At 47.6% G+C, this 18,323-nt stretch overlaps 1 protein-coding gene across 4 annotated transcripts in view; it reads right to left on the bottom strand.

The window, feature by feature from the left end:
• The window catches only part of LOC121566851 (rho guanine nucleotide exchange factor TIAM1), a 195,513-nt gene that overhangs the window by 140,279 nt on the left and 36,911 nt on the right, over nt 1-18,323 (bottom strand). The window contains exon 1 of one of the 4 annotated variants that reach the window (XM_045214384.1): nt 1,473-1,687. The exons of the other annotated variants lie outside the window; for them this stretch is intronic. The gene's annotated coding sequence lies outside the window, so the exon portion shown is untranslated. Of the gene's footprint in view, nt 1-1,472; nt 1,688-18,323 lie in introns of those variants that run through there. 4 annotated transcript variants of the gene reach the window in all.

Genomic DNA, 18,323 nt, shown 5'->3' with positions numbered 1-18,323 from the left:
TTTTTTTCTCAACACTTTTTTTGTTGTTGTTTTATTCTTACTTTTTTTGTTTAAAATAAATGCACTGTTGGTTAAGGGCTGTAAGTAAGCATTTCACTGTAATGTCTGCACCTGTTGTATTCGGCGCATGTGGCCAATAAAATTTGATTTGATTTGATCAAGCTGTGTTTAAAGAAAGTGTTTGCTTTCTCAAGGGAATCCTTGTGTGTGATTGAATTCAAGGTTTTCAAACTCAGGAGGCCTGCGGCCTTTAAAATAGTGGTGTTCTGTCTTCAATGTACACAAATTCTCTCTCTCTCTATCTCAATTGTTTAACTCTTATCACTGAATATCAGATGAGCTAGTCCTAGTCTCTGAGCATTAAAACCAGAGGCCTATTACCCTGACCTTCTAGGATGACGGTGCTAAGCTACATTTCCATAACTATGACAGGCAGCAGATGAGCCATTCTCACCCTGCTCCAGGCTTCCTTCAGCACAAAAGACACAGTTGCAAGCAGCCTGGGTTTAAATAGATTCAGATTAAACAAACCTACAGCCCCCCCCCCACCCACCCCCCAGGACACGCACTAGGGATTCTCCTTGGTTGCATCCAAAATGGCCCCCTATTCCCTGTAGGGCTCTGGTCAAAAGTAGTGCACCGCATATTGAATAGGGTGCCATTTGGGACGCATCCCACCAGTAGCAGCTCTGCTATCCTATTTGCAATTCATCATCTCTCTCTCTCTCTCTCTCTCTCTCTCTCTCTCTCTCTCTCTCTCTCTTCTCAGCTCCACAATACCACCACCAGTGCTTTGTCATGACAACGCAGCAGACGGCTGGATGACTGGATTGTTGCCGTCTCACATCGAGTAGGGAGAAAAACAATAGGCCTGCTGTATGTAGTTGCAGTTAAAAGTTGTCACCAGAAACACAGGATTATTACAGGTTAAAAGACCCAGCGTAGTGTCACAGCAATATCCTAGGCTGGTTGGCTAACCGGCTCTGCTACCCCCCTCCCCAAGTGTAGTAGACCCCCGTGACATCACATGACCCACAGGCGTGCGCAGGAAAGGGGCTTGCCTTCGCATCATCAACAGACTAGTCATTCCCCTCATGCTAACTTGTACATGTAGCTACTACATTTACATTACATTTAGCAACTGCATTTTATAGTATTGTGTAAAATAAGAATACCAGCAATGTAACAAAAATGTCCATCTGTTAGTTTGCTTTAGTTGTGAAAATGACGAGACCTCAGATAGAAACGTCTTTGATGTGGTTTCTTCACACCTCCTTTAGGAGGGAAAAGGATTTAAAGCCAAGGAGCCATTTGCCTCTGCTACTATCTCAGGCACACACACACACACACACAGAGAGGGAGAGACACACAGCCTGCTACACTAAAACGCTGTAAACAGACAAAAATACACACACACACAGACACCGATTACACGCAAATACCCTGCAGCAAATGGCAATGCGTTACCTTACCTTGCTGTGAGCTGAAAACTAGACAGCTACCTCCACCTTTCTATCCCCCAGACAGACCGCTCAGATTCAGAGAAGTCCCCACATCACTGGAGACATTTCACGCTACATTCTAGTGGCTCCAGAATCCACTCCTCTTTCAACAGTACGGAGGGAAGACTGGGTCGGTATAGTGTGACTGGCTGGCTGGCTGCAGCGTTCGCGGTGTGCTGCCTACCAGGCTGATTTGAATTTGAGGAACTGAGGGATAGAGCAGGGAGAGAGGGAGGGGTTGTGGCTGTTTGTAAAACCCCTCCCTCCTCCTCCTTGCTCACTCTCTGATCCCTCCCTCCTCTCCCCTCCCCCCTCTCCCTCATTCCCTCGTTCTCTGAATCCTCCCCCCAGGCTGAGAAGTGAGTGCTGTGGCAGCCGGAATGTCTGTTACCTTCTTCTAAATCCACTCTCCCTCCCTCCTCCTGCCTCCCCCACCTCTCCCCCAGACCTCCCCCGTCTCTCCCCCAGACCTCCCCTGTCTCTCCCCCACACCTCCTGTCTCTCCCCCAGACCTCCCCCACCTCCCCTGTCTCTCCCCAGACCTCCCCTGTCTCTCCCCCACACCTCCTGTCTCTCCCCCACCTCTCCCCCAGACCTCCCCTGTCTCTCCCCCACACCTCCTGTCTCTTCCCCAGACCTCCCCCAGACCTCCCCCACCTCTCCCCCAGACCTCCCCCACCTCTCCCCCAGACCTCCCCCACCTCTCCCCCAGACCTCCCCTGTCTCTCCCCCAGACATTTACATTTACATTTTAGTCATTTAGCAGACACTCTTATCCAGAGCGACTTACAGTTAGTGAGTGCATACATTATTATATATTTTTTAAATACCCCCCGTGGGAATCAAACCCACAACCCTGGCGTTGCAAACACCATGCTCTACTAACTGAGCTACATCCCCTGCCGGCCATTCCCTCCCCTACCCTGGACGACGCTGGGCCAATTGTGCGCCGCCCCATGGGTCTCCCGGTCGCAGCCGGCTACGACAGAGCCTGGATTCGAACCAGGATCTCTAGTGGCACAGCTAACACTGCAATGCAGACCTCCCCCACCTCTCCCCCAGACCTCCTCCGTCTCCTTGTTAATTGCCTCAGAAGCATCAAACTTACACTACTAAATCTCACACACCTACTCCCTAACATACTCACTACACCCTCCTCCCTAACATACTCACTACACTTCCTCCCTAACATACTCACTACACCCCCCTCCCTAACATACTCACTACACTTCCTCCCTAACATACTCACTACACCCCCCTCCCTAACATACTCACTACACCCTCCTCCCTAACATACTCACTACACTTCCTCCCTAACATACTCACTACACCCCCCTCCCCTAACATACTCACTACACCCCCCTTCCCTAACATACTCACTACACCCCCTCCCTAACATACTCACTACACCCCCTCCCTAACATACTCACTACACCCCCCTCCCTAACATACTCACTATACCCCCTCCCTAACATACTCACTACACCCCCCCTAACATACTCACTACACCCCCTCCCCCAACATACTCACTACACCCCCCTCCCTAACATACTCACTACACCCCCTCCCTAACATACTCACTACACCCCCCTAACATACTCACTACACCCCCTCCCTAACATACTCACTACACCCCCCCTCCCTAACATACTCACTACACCCCCCTAACATACTCACTACACCCCCCCTAACATACTCACTACACCCCCTAACATACTCACTACACCCATCCTCCCTAACATACTCACTACACCCCCCCTAACATACTCACTACACCCCCCCACCCCTAACATACTCACTACACCCCCCCTAACATACTCACTACACCCCCTTCCCTAACATACTCACTACACCCCCCTCTCCTAACATACTCACTACACACCCCTCCCTAACATACTCACTACACCCCCCCAACATACTCACTACACCCCCTCCCTAACATACTCACTACACCCTCCCTAACATACTCACTACACCCCCCTAACATACTCACTACACCACCCCCTAACATACTCACTACACCCCCTCCCTAACCTACTCACTACACCCCCCCAACATACTCACTACACCCCCCTCCCTAACATACTCACTACACCCCCTCCCTAACATACTCACTACACCCCCTCCCTAATATACTCACTACACCCCCCTAACATACTCACTACACCCCCTCCCTAATATACTCACTACACCCCCTAACATACTCACTACACCCCCCCAACATACTCACTACACCCCCCAACATACTCACTACACCCCCCTCCCTAACATACTCACTACACCCCCCAACATACTCACTACACCCCTCCCTAACATACTCACTACACCCCCCAACATACTCACTACACCCCCCAACATACTCACTACACCCCCTCCCTAACATACTCACTACACCCCCTCCCTAACATACTCACTACACCCCCTTCACTAACATACTCACTACACCCCCTCCCTAACATACTCACTACACCCCCCCTAACATACTCACTACACACCCCTCTCCTAACATACTCACTACACCCCCTCCCTAACATACTCACTACACCCCCTCCCTAATATACTCACTACACCCCCCTAACATACTCACTACACCCCCCTCCCTAACATACTCACTACACCCCCCTCCCTAACATACTCACTACACCCCCCTCCCTAATATACTCACTACACCCCCCTAACATACTCACTACACCCCCCCAACATACTCACTACACCCCCCTAACATAATCACTACACCCCCCTAACATACTCACTACCCCCCCCCAACATACTCACTACACCCCCCTCCCTAACATACTCACTACACCCCCCTCCCTAACATACTCACTACACCACCCTCCCTAATATACTCACTACACCCCCCTCCCTAATATACTCACTACACCCCCTTCCCTAACATACTCACTATACCCCCCCCAACATACTCACTACCCCCCCCCAACATACTCACTACACCCCCTCCCTAACATACTCACTACACCCCCTCCCTAACATACTCACTACACCCCCCTCCCTAACATACTCACTACACCCCCCTCCCTAACATACTCACTACACCCCCCCTCCCTAACATACTCACTACACCCCCCCCCCTAACATACTCACTACACACCCCTCTCCTAACATACTCACTACACCCCCCTCCCTAACATACTCACTACACCCCCCCTCCCTAACATACTCACTACACCCCCTAACATACTCACTACACCCCCCTCCCTAACATACTCACTACACCCCCCCTCCCTAACATACTCACTACACCCCCTCCCTAATATACTCACTACACCCCCCCCCCAACATACTCACTACACCCCCCAACATACTCACTACACCCCCCTAACATAATCACTACACCCCCCTAACATACTCACTACACCCCCCCCAACATACTCACTACACCCCCTCCCTAACATACTCACTACACCCCCTCCCTAACATACTCACTACACCACCCTCCCTAATATACTCACTACACCCCCTCCCTAATATACTCACTACACCCCCCTTCCCTAACATACTCACTATACCCCCCCAACATACTCACTACCCCCCCAACATACTCACTACACCCCCTCCCTAACATACTCACTACACCCCCTCCCTAACATACTCACTACACCCCCTCCCCTAACATACTCACTACACCCCCCCTCCCTAACATACTCACTACACCCCCCCTAACATACTCACTACACCCCCCCAACATACTCACTACACCCCCCTCCCTAACATACTCACTACACCCCCTCCCTAACATACTCACTACACCCCCTCCCTAACATACTCACTACACCCCCCACCTAACATACTCTCTACACCCCCTCCCTAACATACTCACTACACCCCCCCTAACATACTTCCCCCCAACATACTCACTACACCCCCCCTAACATACTCACTACACCCCCCTTCCAGATACAACCTTGCCCAACAATACAGACACAGACACAGAGCTCCTAGAATATTGATTCATGCACCAGTTGAAGGCTATATGACTGATTAATCTATCTTAATCAAACACTTCTCTCTCAGAATCATTCCTGGACATAAACATCACATCACATCTTTTGGCTGCAGAATGAAAGAGTGCGTGTGGGTAAAAAGATATCTCATCTGGTCTGTGATTAAGAAGGAGGGTTGGAGAACGTGTTCTCCGAAACACAGAGAACGTGTTCTCCGAAACACAGAGAACGTGTTCTCCGAAACACAGAGAACGTGTTCTCCGAAACACAGAGAACGTGTTCTCATCTCATCAAAAAGACATGGAGGCAGAGAGAGAGAGAGAAGAGAAGAGAGAGAGAGAGAGAGAGAGAACCCACTGGGCAAAAACTGGTTGAATCAACGTTGTTTCAAAGGGATTTCAACCAAAAAAGGTCAATGTGATGACGTTGAATAAACATGGACAACTGATTGGATTTGAAAACAGTCATCTACGTAAGGGAATTATACTGTTTTTCATGCAACTTTTATCCTAAATCCAATGACATTGTGACATTTTTTGTTGATTTCACATTAGTTGACAACTCAACCAAATGTAAATCAAATCTAGACGTTGAATTGACGTCTGTGCCCAGTTGGAGAGAGGTGGTATGTGTGTCTTCAAATTTGGTCCGTTCTGCTCCAAAATAAAACTGTGAGAGAATGAAAGGCTGAAGCATTGTTGTCATAGCACCGGTGATGTCATCAGGCTGCTGCAACGTCAGAGATGAGATGAACTGCAGAGGGTACAGGGAGGAGAGACGGCTATCCTATGTTGCAGAAAACAACCCTTTCAACCTGCCAGCCAGCCAGTCAGTCAGCCAGTCAGTCAGTCAGTCAGCCAGTCAGTCAGTCAGTCAGCCAGTCAGTCAGCCAGTCAGTCAGCCAGTCAGTCAGTCAGCCAGTCAGCCAGTCAGTCAGTCAGTCAGTCAGCCAGTCAGTCAGCCAGTCAGTCAGCCAGTCAGTCAGTCAGTCAGCCAGTCAGTCAGTCAGTCAGTCAGTCAGCCAGTCGGTCAGCCAGTCAGTCAGCCAGTCGGCCAGTCAGTCAGTCAGTCGTCAGCCAGTCAGTCAGCCAGTCGGTCAGCCAGTCAGCCAGTCAGTCAGTCAGTCGGGTCAGCCAGTCAGTCAGCCAGTCAGTCAGCCAGTCAGTCAGTCAGCCAGTCAGCCAGTCAGTCAGTCAGCCAGTCAGTCAGTCAGCCAGTCAGTCAGTCAGCCAGTCAGCCAGTCAGCCAGTCAGTCAGCCAGCCAGTCAGTCAGTCAGTCAGCCAGTCAGTCAGTCAGTCAGCCAGTCAGTCAGTCAGTCAGTCAGCCAGTCAGTCAGTCAGCCAGTCAGCCAGTCAGTCAGTCAGCCAGTCAGCCAGTCAGCCAGTCAGTCAGTCAGCCAGTCAGCCAGTCAGTCAGCCAGTCAGTCAGTCAGGGCTACATCACATCATGTGGTTCTACAAGCAGCTTTGCATACAAGCCCTGGGGTTATACTGGGGAACAGACTCCTTCCTGATAACCAAACAGCACAGCACAGCAGCTCCCTCCCTCCCTCCCTCCCTCTCCCCTCTCCCTCCCCCTCCCCCTCTCCCTCTCCCCTCCCTCTCCCCCCCTCTCCCCTCTCCCTCCCTCCCTCCTCCCTCCCTCCCTCTCCCTCTCCTCCCCCCTCTCCCTCTCCCTCCCCCTCTCCCTCTCCCTCCCTCTCCCCCCTCTCCCTCTCCCTCCCTCCCCCCTCCCTCTCCCTCTCCCTCCCCCCCTCCCTCCCTCACTAGCAGAGAAAGCCTGTTCTCCCTCTCCATCTGTCTGACTAAAGGCAGTCCAGACTGTGTATCCCAAATAGCACCCTATTCCCAATATAGTGCAATACTTTTGACCAGGGCCTATAGTGAACCATATAGGCCGCAGACGCAGGAAGTTGAGGAGGACTGTCATTTATGTCTAGACTGGGTGATTACTGTGGGTAGGCTGAGCTGGCTTCCTGTCAGAGAGAGAGAGAGAGAGAGAGAGAGAGACTCAGTCTGCAGACAAGGTGCTGACCCCAACCTTAGACTCAACCACTACGTTTCGATTGTGTCCCTCATCACACCCTTTTCCCTACATAGTGCAATACTTTTGACCAGAGCCCTGGTCTCCTCTCCTCTCCCTATGGGCCCTGGTCAAAAGCAGGGAATACTTTTTCAAAGGAATGTCTTGCTGGCAGGCTGTTTAAATGACTACAGTGAGAGAAGCAGACACTACAGATAGGCTAATCAGTTTCCTTATCAATTTACAGACAGACAGACAGACAGACAGACAGACAGACAGACAGACAGACAGACAGACAGACAGACAGACAGACAGACAGACAGACAGACAGACAGACAGACAGACAGACAGACAGACAGACAGACAGACAGACAGACAGACAGACAGACAGACAGACAGACAGACAGACAGACAGACAGACAGACAGGCCATGCAGCAATCAATGAGTAGATGATATAACAAACTCAATTCAGGAAGTGGTCTTGGGATGGGAGACAGAATCAGGAAGCGGTCTTGGGATGGGAGACAGAATCAGGAAGTGGTCTTGGGATGGGAGCCAGAATCAGGAAGTGGTCTTGGGATGGGAGCCAGAATCAGGAAGTGGTCTTGGGATGGGAGCCAGAATCAGGAAGTGGTCTTGGGATGGGAGCCAGAATCAGGAAGTGGTCTTGGGATGGGAGCCAGAATCAGGAAGTGGTCTTGGGATGGGAGCCAGAATCAGGAAGTGGTCTTGGGATGGGAGCCAGAATCAGGAAGTGGTCTTGGGATGGGAGCCAGAATCAGGAGGTGGTCTTGGGATGGGAGCCAGAATCAGGAAGTGGTCTTGGGATGGGAGCCAGAATCAGGAAGTGGTCTTGGGATGGGAGCCAGAATCAGGAAGTGGTCTTGGGATGGGAGCCAGAATCAGGAAGTGGTCTTGGGATGGGAGCCAGAATCAGGAAGTGGTCTTGGGATGGGAGCCAGAATCAGGAGGTGGTCTTGGGATGGGAGCCAGAATCAGGAGGTGGTCTTGGGATGGGAGCCAGAATCAGGAAGTGGTCTTGGGATGGGAGCCAGAATCAGGAGGTGGTCTTGGGATGGGAGCCAGAATCAGGAAGTGGTCTTGGGATGGGAGCCAGAATCAGGAAGTGGTCTTGGGATGGGAGCCAGAATCTCTGCAAAGTCCACAAACAATGTAGCGTGTGTAGGACTAGTTCTTCCCACAGCTCTCTCTCTCTGACCATCTCTGCTTGTGAATTAAACCCTGACTGTTTTTGCATGAGTCCCAAATGGCACCCTATTCCCTATACAGTGCACTAGTTTTGGCCAGAGCCCTATGAGCCCTGGTCAAAAGTAGTGCACTATATAGGGAATAGGGTGCCATTTGGGATGAAACCCTGCCTGTTCGGTACATGACGTTGACCGAACCTTATATTTACATTATCTAAGCGTAACAAACTGTGATAAAAATGTCTACGTCCCAAATGGCACCCTATTCCCTATATAGGGCACTACTTTTGTCCAGAGCCCATACTTGTCTGATCAAAAGTAATGCACTATATAGGGAATAGGGTGCCATTTGGGATGCCCCATGCATTGCCTTAGACCGCTGTACCACTCGGGAGGCCCCTTCACTGACATTTCCAGCCTATCCCTGACCCGGTTTGTAGTACCAACTTGTTTCAAGCAGACCACCATATTCCCCGTGCCCAAGAACACCAAGGTAACCTGACTAAATGACTATAGCCCCATAGCACTCGCATCAATAGCCATGAAATGCTTTGAACACCATCATCCCAGACACCCTGGACCCAATCCAATTCGCATACCACCCCAACAGATCCACAGATGATGCAATCTCTATTGCACTACACAATGCCCTTACCCACCTGGACAAAAGGAATACCTATGTAAGAATGCTGTTAATTGACTACAGCTCAGCATTTAACACTATAGTCCCCTCCAAGCTCATCACCAAGCTCTGGACCCTGGGACTGAACACCTCCCTCTGCAACTGGATCCTGGACTTCCTGACGGGCCTCCCCCAAGTGGTGAGGGTAAGCAACAACACATCCGCCATGCTGACCATCAACACGGGGGCCCCTCAGGGGTGTGTGCTCAGTCCCCTCCTGTACTCCCTGTTCACCCATGACTGCGTTGCTGAGAACGACTCCAACACCATCATCTAGTTTGCTGACGACACGACTGTGGTAGGACTGGTCACCGACGACGATTGAAGATGCAAAATATTTTTAATAATAATAAGACAAAAAAACAGAACTTGAGCGTGCATAACTATTCAACCCCCCAAAGTCAATACTTTGTAGAGCCACCTTTTGCAGCAATTACAGCTGCAAGTCTCTTGGGGTACGTCTCTATAAGCTTGGCACATCTAGCCACTGGGATTTTTGCCCATTCTTCTCCACCTGGGGGCGGCCCGTCAGGAAGTCCAGGATCCAGTTGCAGAGGGAGGTGTTTAGTCCCAGGGTCCTTAGCTTAGTGATGAGCTTTGAGGGCACTATGGTGTTGAACACTGAGTTGTAGTCAATGAATAGCATTCTCAAATAGGTGTTCCTTTTGTCCAGGTGTAAAAGGGCAGTGTGGAGCGCAATAAAGATTGCATAATCTGTGGATCTGTTGGGGCGGTATGCAAATTGGAGTGGGTCTAGGTTTTCTGGGATAATGGTGTTGATGTCAGCCATGACCAGCCTTTCAAAGCACTTCATGGCTACAAACGTGAGTGCTACGGGTCAGTAGTCATTTAGGCAGGTTACCTTAGTGTTCTTGGGCACAGAGACTATGGTGGTCTGCTTGAAACATGTTGGTATTAAAGACTCAGACAGGGAGAGGTTGAAAATGTCAGTGAAGACACTTGCCAGTTGGTTAGCACATGCTCGGAGTACACGTCCTGGTAATCCGTCTGGCCCTGCGGCCTTGTGAATGTTGAGTTGTTTAAAGGTCTTACTCACATCGGCTACGGAGAGCGTGATCACACAGTCGTCCGGAACAGCTGATGCTCTCATGCATGTTTCAGTGTTACTTGCCTCGAAGCGAGCATAGAAGTAATTTAGCTTGTCTGGTAGGCTCGTGTCACTGGGCAGCTCGCGGCTGTGCTTCCCTTTGTAGTCTGTAATAGTTTTCAAGGCCTGCCACATCCGACAAGCGGCGGAGCCGGTGTAGTACGATTCGATCTTTGGCCTGTATTGACGCTTTGCCTGTTTGATGGTTCGTCGGAGGGCATAGCGGGATTTCTTATAAGCTTCCGTGTTAGAGTCCCGCTCCTTGAAAGTGGCAGCTCTACTCTTTAACTCAGTGCGGATGTTGCCTGTAATCCATGGCTTCTGGTTGGGGTATGTACGTACAGTCACTGTGGGGACGACGTCATTGATGCACTTATTGATGAAGCCAGTGACTGATGTGGTGTACTCCTCAATGCCATCGGAAGAATCCCAGAACATATTTCAGCCGGTGTTAGCAAAACAGTCCTGTAGCTTAGCATCTGCTTCATCTGACCACTTTTTTATTGACCGAGTCACTGGTGCTTCCTGCTTTAGTTTTTGGAGGTAAGCAGGAATCAGGAGGATAGAACTATGGTCAGATTTGCCAAATGGAGGGCGAGGGAGAGCTTTGTACGCATCTCTGTGTGAGGAGTAAAGGTGGTCTAGAGTTTTTTTCCCTCTGGTTGCACATTTAACATGCTGGTAGAAATGAGGTAAAACAGATTTAAGTTTCCCTGCATTAAAGTCCTCGGCCACTAGGAGCTGCGCCTCTGGATGAGCGTTTTCCTGTATGCTTATGGCCGTATACAGTTCATTGAGTACGGTCTTAGTGCCAGCATCGGTTTATGGTGGTAAATAGACGGCTACGAAGAATATAGATGAAAACTCTCTTGGTAGATAGTGTGGTCTACAGCTTATCATGAGATACTCTACCTCAGGCGAGCAAAACCTCGAGACTTCCTTAGATATCGTGCACCATCTGTTGTTTACAAATATACATAGACCGCCACCCCTTGTCTTACCAGAGGCTGCTGTTCTATCCTGCCGACACAGTGAATAACCCGCCAGCTGTATGTTATTAATCTCTTTGTTTAGCCACGACACTGTGAAACATAACATATTACAAACAAAATTATAGTATTGCATAATATGCTAACAAATTATAGTATTGCTAAATAAGCAAAAAATATCCTAGTATTACAAAAAGTAGAGTATTTCAGGTAGTCAAATTTCCTTTTAACTTGGCAATGTAGCCTAATATTTCTCAGTGTATGACCCCTATGCTAGAGACAGACAGATCCTTCTCTGCATCAAGGTCAATACCCAACAGCATCCATGATGCTTATATCAATGACATCATCAATGAGGCCAATGTCACCAGAGAGAAGAGAGGTCTAGTAGACAGAGAGAGCTGCACTTCCTAACTTCCTGCCAAATGTATGACCATAGAGACACATACACTTCCTAACTTCCTGCCAAATGTATGACCATTTTAGAGACACATACACTTCCTAACTTCCTGCCAAATGTATGACCATATTAGAGACACATACACTTCCCAACTTCCTGCCAAATGTATGACCATATTAGAGACACATACACTTCCCAACTTCCTGCCAAATGTATGACCATATTAGAGACACATACACTTCCCAACTTCCTGCCAAATGTATGACCATATTAGAGACACATACACTTCCCAACTTCCTGCCAAATGTATGACCATATTAGAGACACATACACTTCCCAACTTCCTGCCAAATGTATGACCATATTAGAGACACATACACTTCCCAACTTCCTGCCAAATGTATGACCATATTAGAGACACATACACTTCCTAACTTCCTGCCAAATGTATGACCATATTAGAGACACATACACTTCCTAACTTCCTGCCAAATGTATGACCATATTAGAGACACATACACTTCCTAACTTCCTGCCAAATGTATGACCATATTAGAGACACATACACTTCCTAACTTCCTGCCAAATGTTTGTCAATATTAGAGAGCGAGAGAGAGCGAGAGAGAGCGAGAGAGAGCGAGAGAGAGCGAGAGAGAGCGAGAGACAGAGAGAGAGAGAGAGAGAGAGCGAGAGAGAGAAAGAATGTGTGTCATTACAACACTCTCGGCCATGACAAGGTTGCATTAAATCAGGCATTCATATCGCCAGGCATACATTCACCTGTGCACCCCTTATTCTTCCTCTAAATAAATAAATAATAATATTACGCCACTTAGCAGACACTTGTATCCAAAGCGACCTACAGCACAGTGAGTGCATACATTTGTTTTGTATGTGTCTCCCTGCAGGAAGTGAACACACACAACCTTGGCATTGCTAGCTACCAACTGAGCCATCCAAAGTGGTACCTGAGTGGAACAATTAAGAACAACATCTACTGCTGCAGGAAGCTACTGATTCACAGCTAATGAGGCTGCGGGCCACATGGCATCCTATTTCCTATTTATTCCCTATTCTGGTCGAAAGTAGTGCACTAATTAGGGAATAGGGTGACACACATCTCGATTGGATGAAGTTGTGTACCTGTTAAAGGTTTCTAACATGATAACAGTGTGTGTCCTCTTCCGTGTCCTCCTCGAGAGCCACACACACACACACACACACACACTCACACACACACACACTCACACACACACACACACACACACACACACACACACACACACACACACACACACACACACACACACACACACACACACACACACACACACACACACACACACACACTCACACACACACACACACTCCAGAGGAACAGTCTGTACATCATAGATGATGTTTAGAGAGAGAACCTGGTTACACAAGAGGAAGAGATGAAACCCTTAGCAACCCAGGGCTCAGTGGGTTTACTGATCATTAGAACAGGGCTCCAGTGGGGACAACAGTTGTTGACAACTGTAGCATTTTAGTTAACCCTAACCCATTTCCTAACCTTAACCTCATTCTCCTAACCTGCTGCGTTAGTTCTCCTAACCTGCTGCGTTAGTTCTCCTAACCCGCTGCGTTAGTTCTCCTAACCCGCTGCGTTAGTTCTCCTAACCCGCTGCGTTAGTTCTCCTAACCTGCTACGTTAGTTCTCCTAAACCCGCTACGTTAGTTCTCCTAAACCCGCTGCGTTAGTTCTCCTAACCTGCTGCGTTAGTTCTCCTAACCTGCTGCGTTAGTTCTCCTAAACCTGCTACGTTAGTTCTCCTAAACCTGCTACGTTAGTTCTCCTAACCTGCTACGTTAGTTCTCCTAACCTGCTGCGTTAGTTCTCCTAACCTGCTGCGTTAGTTCTCCTAAACCTGCAGCGTTAGTTCTCCTAACCTGCTGCGTTAGTTCTCCTAACCCGCTGCGTTAGTTCTCCTAACCCGCTGCGTTAGTTCTCCTAACCCGCTGCGTTAGTTCTCCTAACCTGCTGCGTTATTTCTCCTAACCTGCTACGTTAGTTCTCCTAACCTGCTATGTAAACAAATCATCTGTGGTAACAAATCATCAGTATCACCACACCCACTACAACATCAAAAGGCCCCTGATTGGTTGAGACTGTTCCTTTTTTGCCAGCCTCTGTCTGTCAACCAATGTGAATGAATGCAGAGACGCTTTGTTGCCATATTGACATTGATGATCATGGAAGCCATTCAAGTGAAACAGAGGTGAAATCTTCAAGCTTTGTTCTGCAACACAAACTAACTACAACATGGGTGTTTTTAGAGCTACATTATGCAAGCCTTTTTCACGGAAATCTTGTGTCCCAAATAGAAGTGACATGAAGGTGACTAAAGCCTAAACTTTGCCCCCTCCTACACAGACACCATGCCTCGCTACACTGGCTACACCTCCTCCTACACATGACAAACTCAACATCAGCCAAAAACTTTGGGAGAACTGCTTAGTCATGGGTGAGTGAAAATGAGTAACACGCTAAAGTCAACGCCAACTCTAACCTCCTACACCCAGTCCACCCACAATTAGGGTTGCAAAGCTTTCGGTGGATTACCGAAGTTACTGGTCTCTTCAGTAATTTTGATAATAAACAGAACATCTATGGCAATCTATCCTAATTTAGGTAATTTATACTTTAATTATTTTTATTATATATAACTATAATTTTAATGGTAGGTTTATTTGAACAGTGAGAGACAGAATAACAACAAAAAAATCCAGAAAAACGCATGTCAAAAATGTTATAAATTGATTTGCAGTTTAGGGGGAAATACAGTGGGGAAAAAAAGTATTTAGTCAGCCACCAATTGTGCAAGTTCTCCCACTTTAAAAGATGAGAGGCCTGTAATTTTCATCATAGGTACACATCAACTATGACAGACAAATTGAGAAAAAAAAATCCAGAAAATCACATTGTAGGATTTTTAATGAATTTATTTGCAAATTATGGTGGAAAATAAGTATTTGGTCACCTACAAACAAGCAAGATTTCTGGCTCTCACAGACCTGTAACTTCTTCTTTAAGAGGCTCCTCTGTCCTCCACTCGTTACCTGTATTAATGGCACCTGTTTGAACTTGTTATCAGTATAAAAGACACCTGTCCACAACCTCAAACAGTCACACTCCAAACTCCACTATGGCCAAGACCAAAGAGCTGTCAAAGGACACCAGAAACAAAATTGTAGACCTGCACCAGGCTGGGAAGACTGAATCTGCAATAGGTAAGCAGCTTGGTTTGAAGAAATCAACTGTGGGAGCAATTATTAGGAAATGGAAGACATACAAGACCACTGATAATCTCCCTCGATCTGGGGCTCCACGCAAGATCTCACCCCGTGGGGTCAAAATGATCACAAGAACGGTGAGCAAAATCCCAGAACCACACGGGGGACCTAGTGGAATGACCTGCAGAGAGCTGGGACCAAAGTAACAAAGCCTACCATCAGTAACACACTACGCCGCCAAGGACTCAAATCCTGCAGTGCGAGACGTGTCCCCCTGCTTAAGCCAGTACATGTCCAGGCCCATCTGAAGTTTGCTAGAGTGCATTTGGATGATCCAGAAGAGGATTGGGAGAATGTCATATGGTCAGATGAAACCAAAATATAACTTTTTGGTAGAAACTCAACTCGTCGTGTTTGGAGGACAAAGAATGCTGAGTTGCATCCAAAGAACACCATACCTACTGTGAAGCATGGGGGTGGAAACATCATGCTTTGGGGCTGTTTTTCTGCAAAGGGACCAGGACGACTGATCCGTGTAAAGGAAAGAATGAATGGGGGCCATGTATCGTGAGATTTTGAGTGAAAACCTCCTTCCATCAGCAAGGGCATTGAAGATGAAACGTGGCTGGGTCTTTCAGCATGACAATGATCCCAAACACACCGCCCGGCAACGAAGGAGTGGCTTCGTAAGAAGCATTTCAAGGTCCTGGAGTGGCCTAGCCAGTCTCCAGATCTCAACCTCATAGAAAATCTTTGGAGGGAGTTGAAAGTCCGTGTTGCCCAGTGACAGCCCCAAAACATCACTGCTCTAGAGGAGATCTGCATGGAGGAATGGGCCAAAATACCAGCAACAGTGTGTGAAAACCTTGTGAAGACTTACAGAAAACGTTTGACCTGTGTCATTGCCAACAAAGGGTATAGAACAAAGTATTGAGAAACTTTTGTTATTGACCAAATACTTATTTTCCACCATAATTTGCAAATAAATTCATTACAAATCCTACAATGTGATTTTCTGGATTTTCTTTTCTCATTTTGTCTGTCATAGTAGACGTGTACCTATGATGAAAATTACCGGCCTCTCTCATCTTTTTAAGTGGGAGAACTTGCACAATTGGTGGCTGACTAAATACTTTTTTTCCCCACTGTAAGTATTTGACCCCCTCTCAATCAGAAAGATTTCTGTCTCCCAGGTGTCTTTTATACAGGTAACGAGCTGAGATTAGGAGCACACTCTTAAAGGGAGTGCTCCTAATCTCAGCTTGTTACCTGTATAAAAGACACCTGTCCACAGAAGCAATCAATCAATCAGATTCCAAACTCTCCACCATGCCCAAGACCAAAGAGCTCTCCAAGGATGTCAGGGACAATATTGTAGACTTACACAAGGCTGGAATGGGCTACAAGGCCATCGCCAAGCAGCTTGGTGAGAAGGTGACAACAGTTGATGCGATTATTCGCAAATGGAAGAAACACAAAATAACTGTCAATCTCCCTCGGCCTTGGGCTCCATGCAAGATATCACCTCGTGGAGTTGCAATGATCATGAGAACGGTGAGGAATCAGCCAAGAACTACACGGGAGGATCTTGTCAATGATTTCAAAGGCAGCTGGGACCATAGTCACCAAGAAAACAATTGGTAACACACTACGCCGTGAAGGACTGAAATCCTGCAGTGCCCGCAAGGTCCCCCTGCTCAAGAAAGCACATATACATGCCCGTCTGAAGTTTGCCAATGAACATCTGAATGATTCAGAGGAGAACTGGGTGAAAGTGTTGTGGTCAGATGAGACCAAAATCGAGCTCTTTGGCATCAACTCAACTCGCCGTGTTTGGAGGAGGAGGAATGCTGCCTATGACCCCAAGAACACCATCCCCACCGTCAAACATGGAGGTGGGAAACATTATGCTTTGGGGGTGTTTTTCTGCTAAGGGGACAGGACAACTTCACCGCATCAAAGGGACGATGGACGGGGCCATGTACCGTCAAATCTTGGGTGAGAACCTCCTTCCTTCAGCCAGGGCATTGAAAATGGGTTGTGGATGGGTATTCCAGCATGACAATGACCCAAAACACATGGCCAAGGCAACAAAGGAGTGGCTCAAGAAGAAGCACATTAAGGTCCTGGAGTGGCCTAGCCAGTCTCCAGACCTTAATCCCATAGAACATTTGTGGAGGGAGCTGAAGGTTTGAGTTGCCAAACGTCAGCCTCGAAAGCTTAATGACTTGGAGAAGATCTGCAAAGAGGAGTGGAACAAAATCCCTCCTGAGATGTGTGCAAACCTGGTGGCCAACTACAAGAAACGTCTGACCTCTGATTGCCAACAAGGGTTTTGCCACCAAGTACTAAATCATGTTTTGCAGAGGGGTCAAATAATTATTTCCCTCATTAAAATGCAAATCAATTTATAACATTTTTGACATGCGTTTTTCTGGATTTTGTTGTTGTTATTCTGTCTCTCACTGTTCAAATAAACCTACCATTAAAATGATAGACTGATCATGTCTTTGTCAGTGGGCAAACGTACAAAATCAGCAGGGGATCAAATACTTTTTTCCCTCACTGTATATGATTAATTTATTATATCTGTGTCCATATTGTCCTTGAGTTTCTAGTAGATGAACCATATGGTTCAAATCCAACAAATACTGACATAGTAAAATAAATAAAAGTGTGTACAAATATATATTTAAAGGGTATTTCATGCTGAAACCCTCATATTAAACACCAATGGTATTCACTAAATTGATGGTTTATATTTAGGATAATGTTTTACAGCTTTGTCATTCTATTTTTAATTTGAAAATATTTTACACAGAATGCCAGAAATAATGATAGACACCTGTGATAATCTGAAGTACACAAAAGGGCCACGAGATGTACTGTGATATATTACATTAAATCCTTGAAAGATACCAACTCTACCCAGTCTCTGTCTCTCTCCCCCCTCCCTCCCTCCCTCCCTCCCTCCCTCCCTCCCTCCCTCCCTCCCTCTCTCTCTCCCTCCCACTGGATCCCATGCAGCTACTGTTGTCTGAGTGTAGATCACAAATGGCACCCTATTCACTATGTAGTCCACAACTTTTGACCAGGGCCCCATAAAGGGAATAGGGTGCCATTTCAGACACGTTCCCTACACCCCACTGTACTGTACTAGGTCCCTACA

This window comes from Coregonus clupeaformis, chromosome 5, assembly GCF_020615455.1.
Source record: "Coregonus clupeaformis isolate EN_2021a chromosome 5, ASM2061545v1, whole genome shotgun sequence".
NCBI classification, from domain to species: Eukaryota; Metazoa; Chordata; class Actinopteri; order Salmoniformes; family Salmonidae; genus Coregonus; species Coregonus clupeaformis.
The sequence above is the reverse complement of the archived record's forward strand: the minus strand, read 5'-3'. Positions and strand labels throughout refer to the sequence as shown.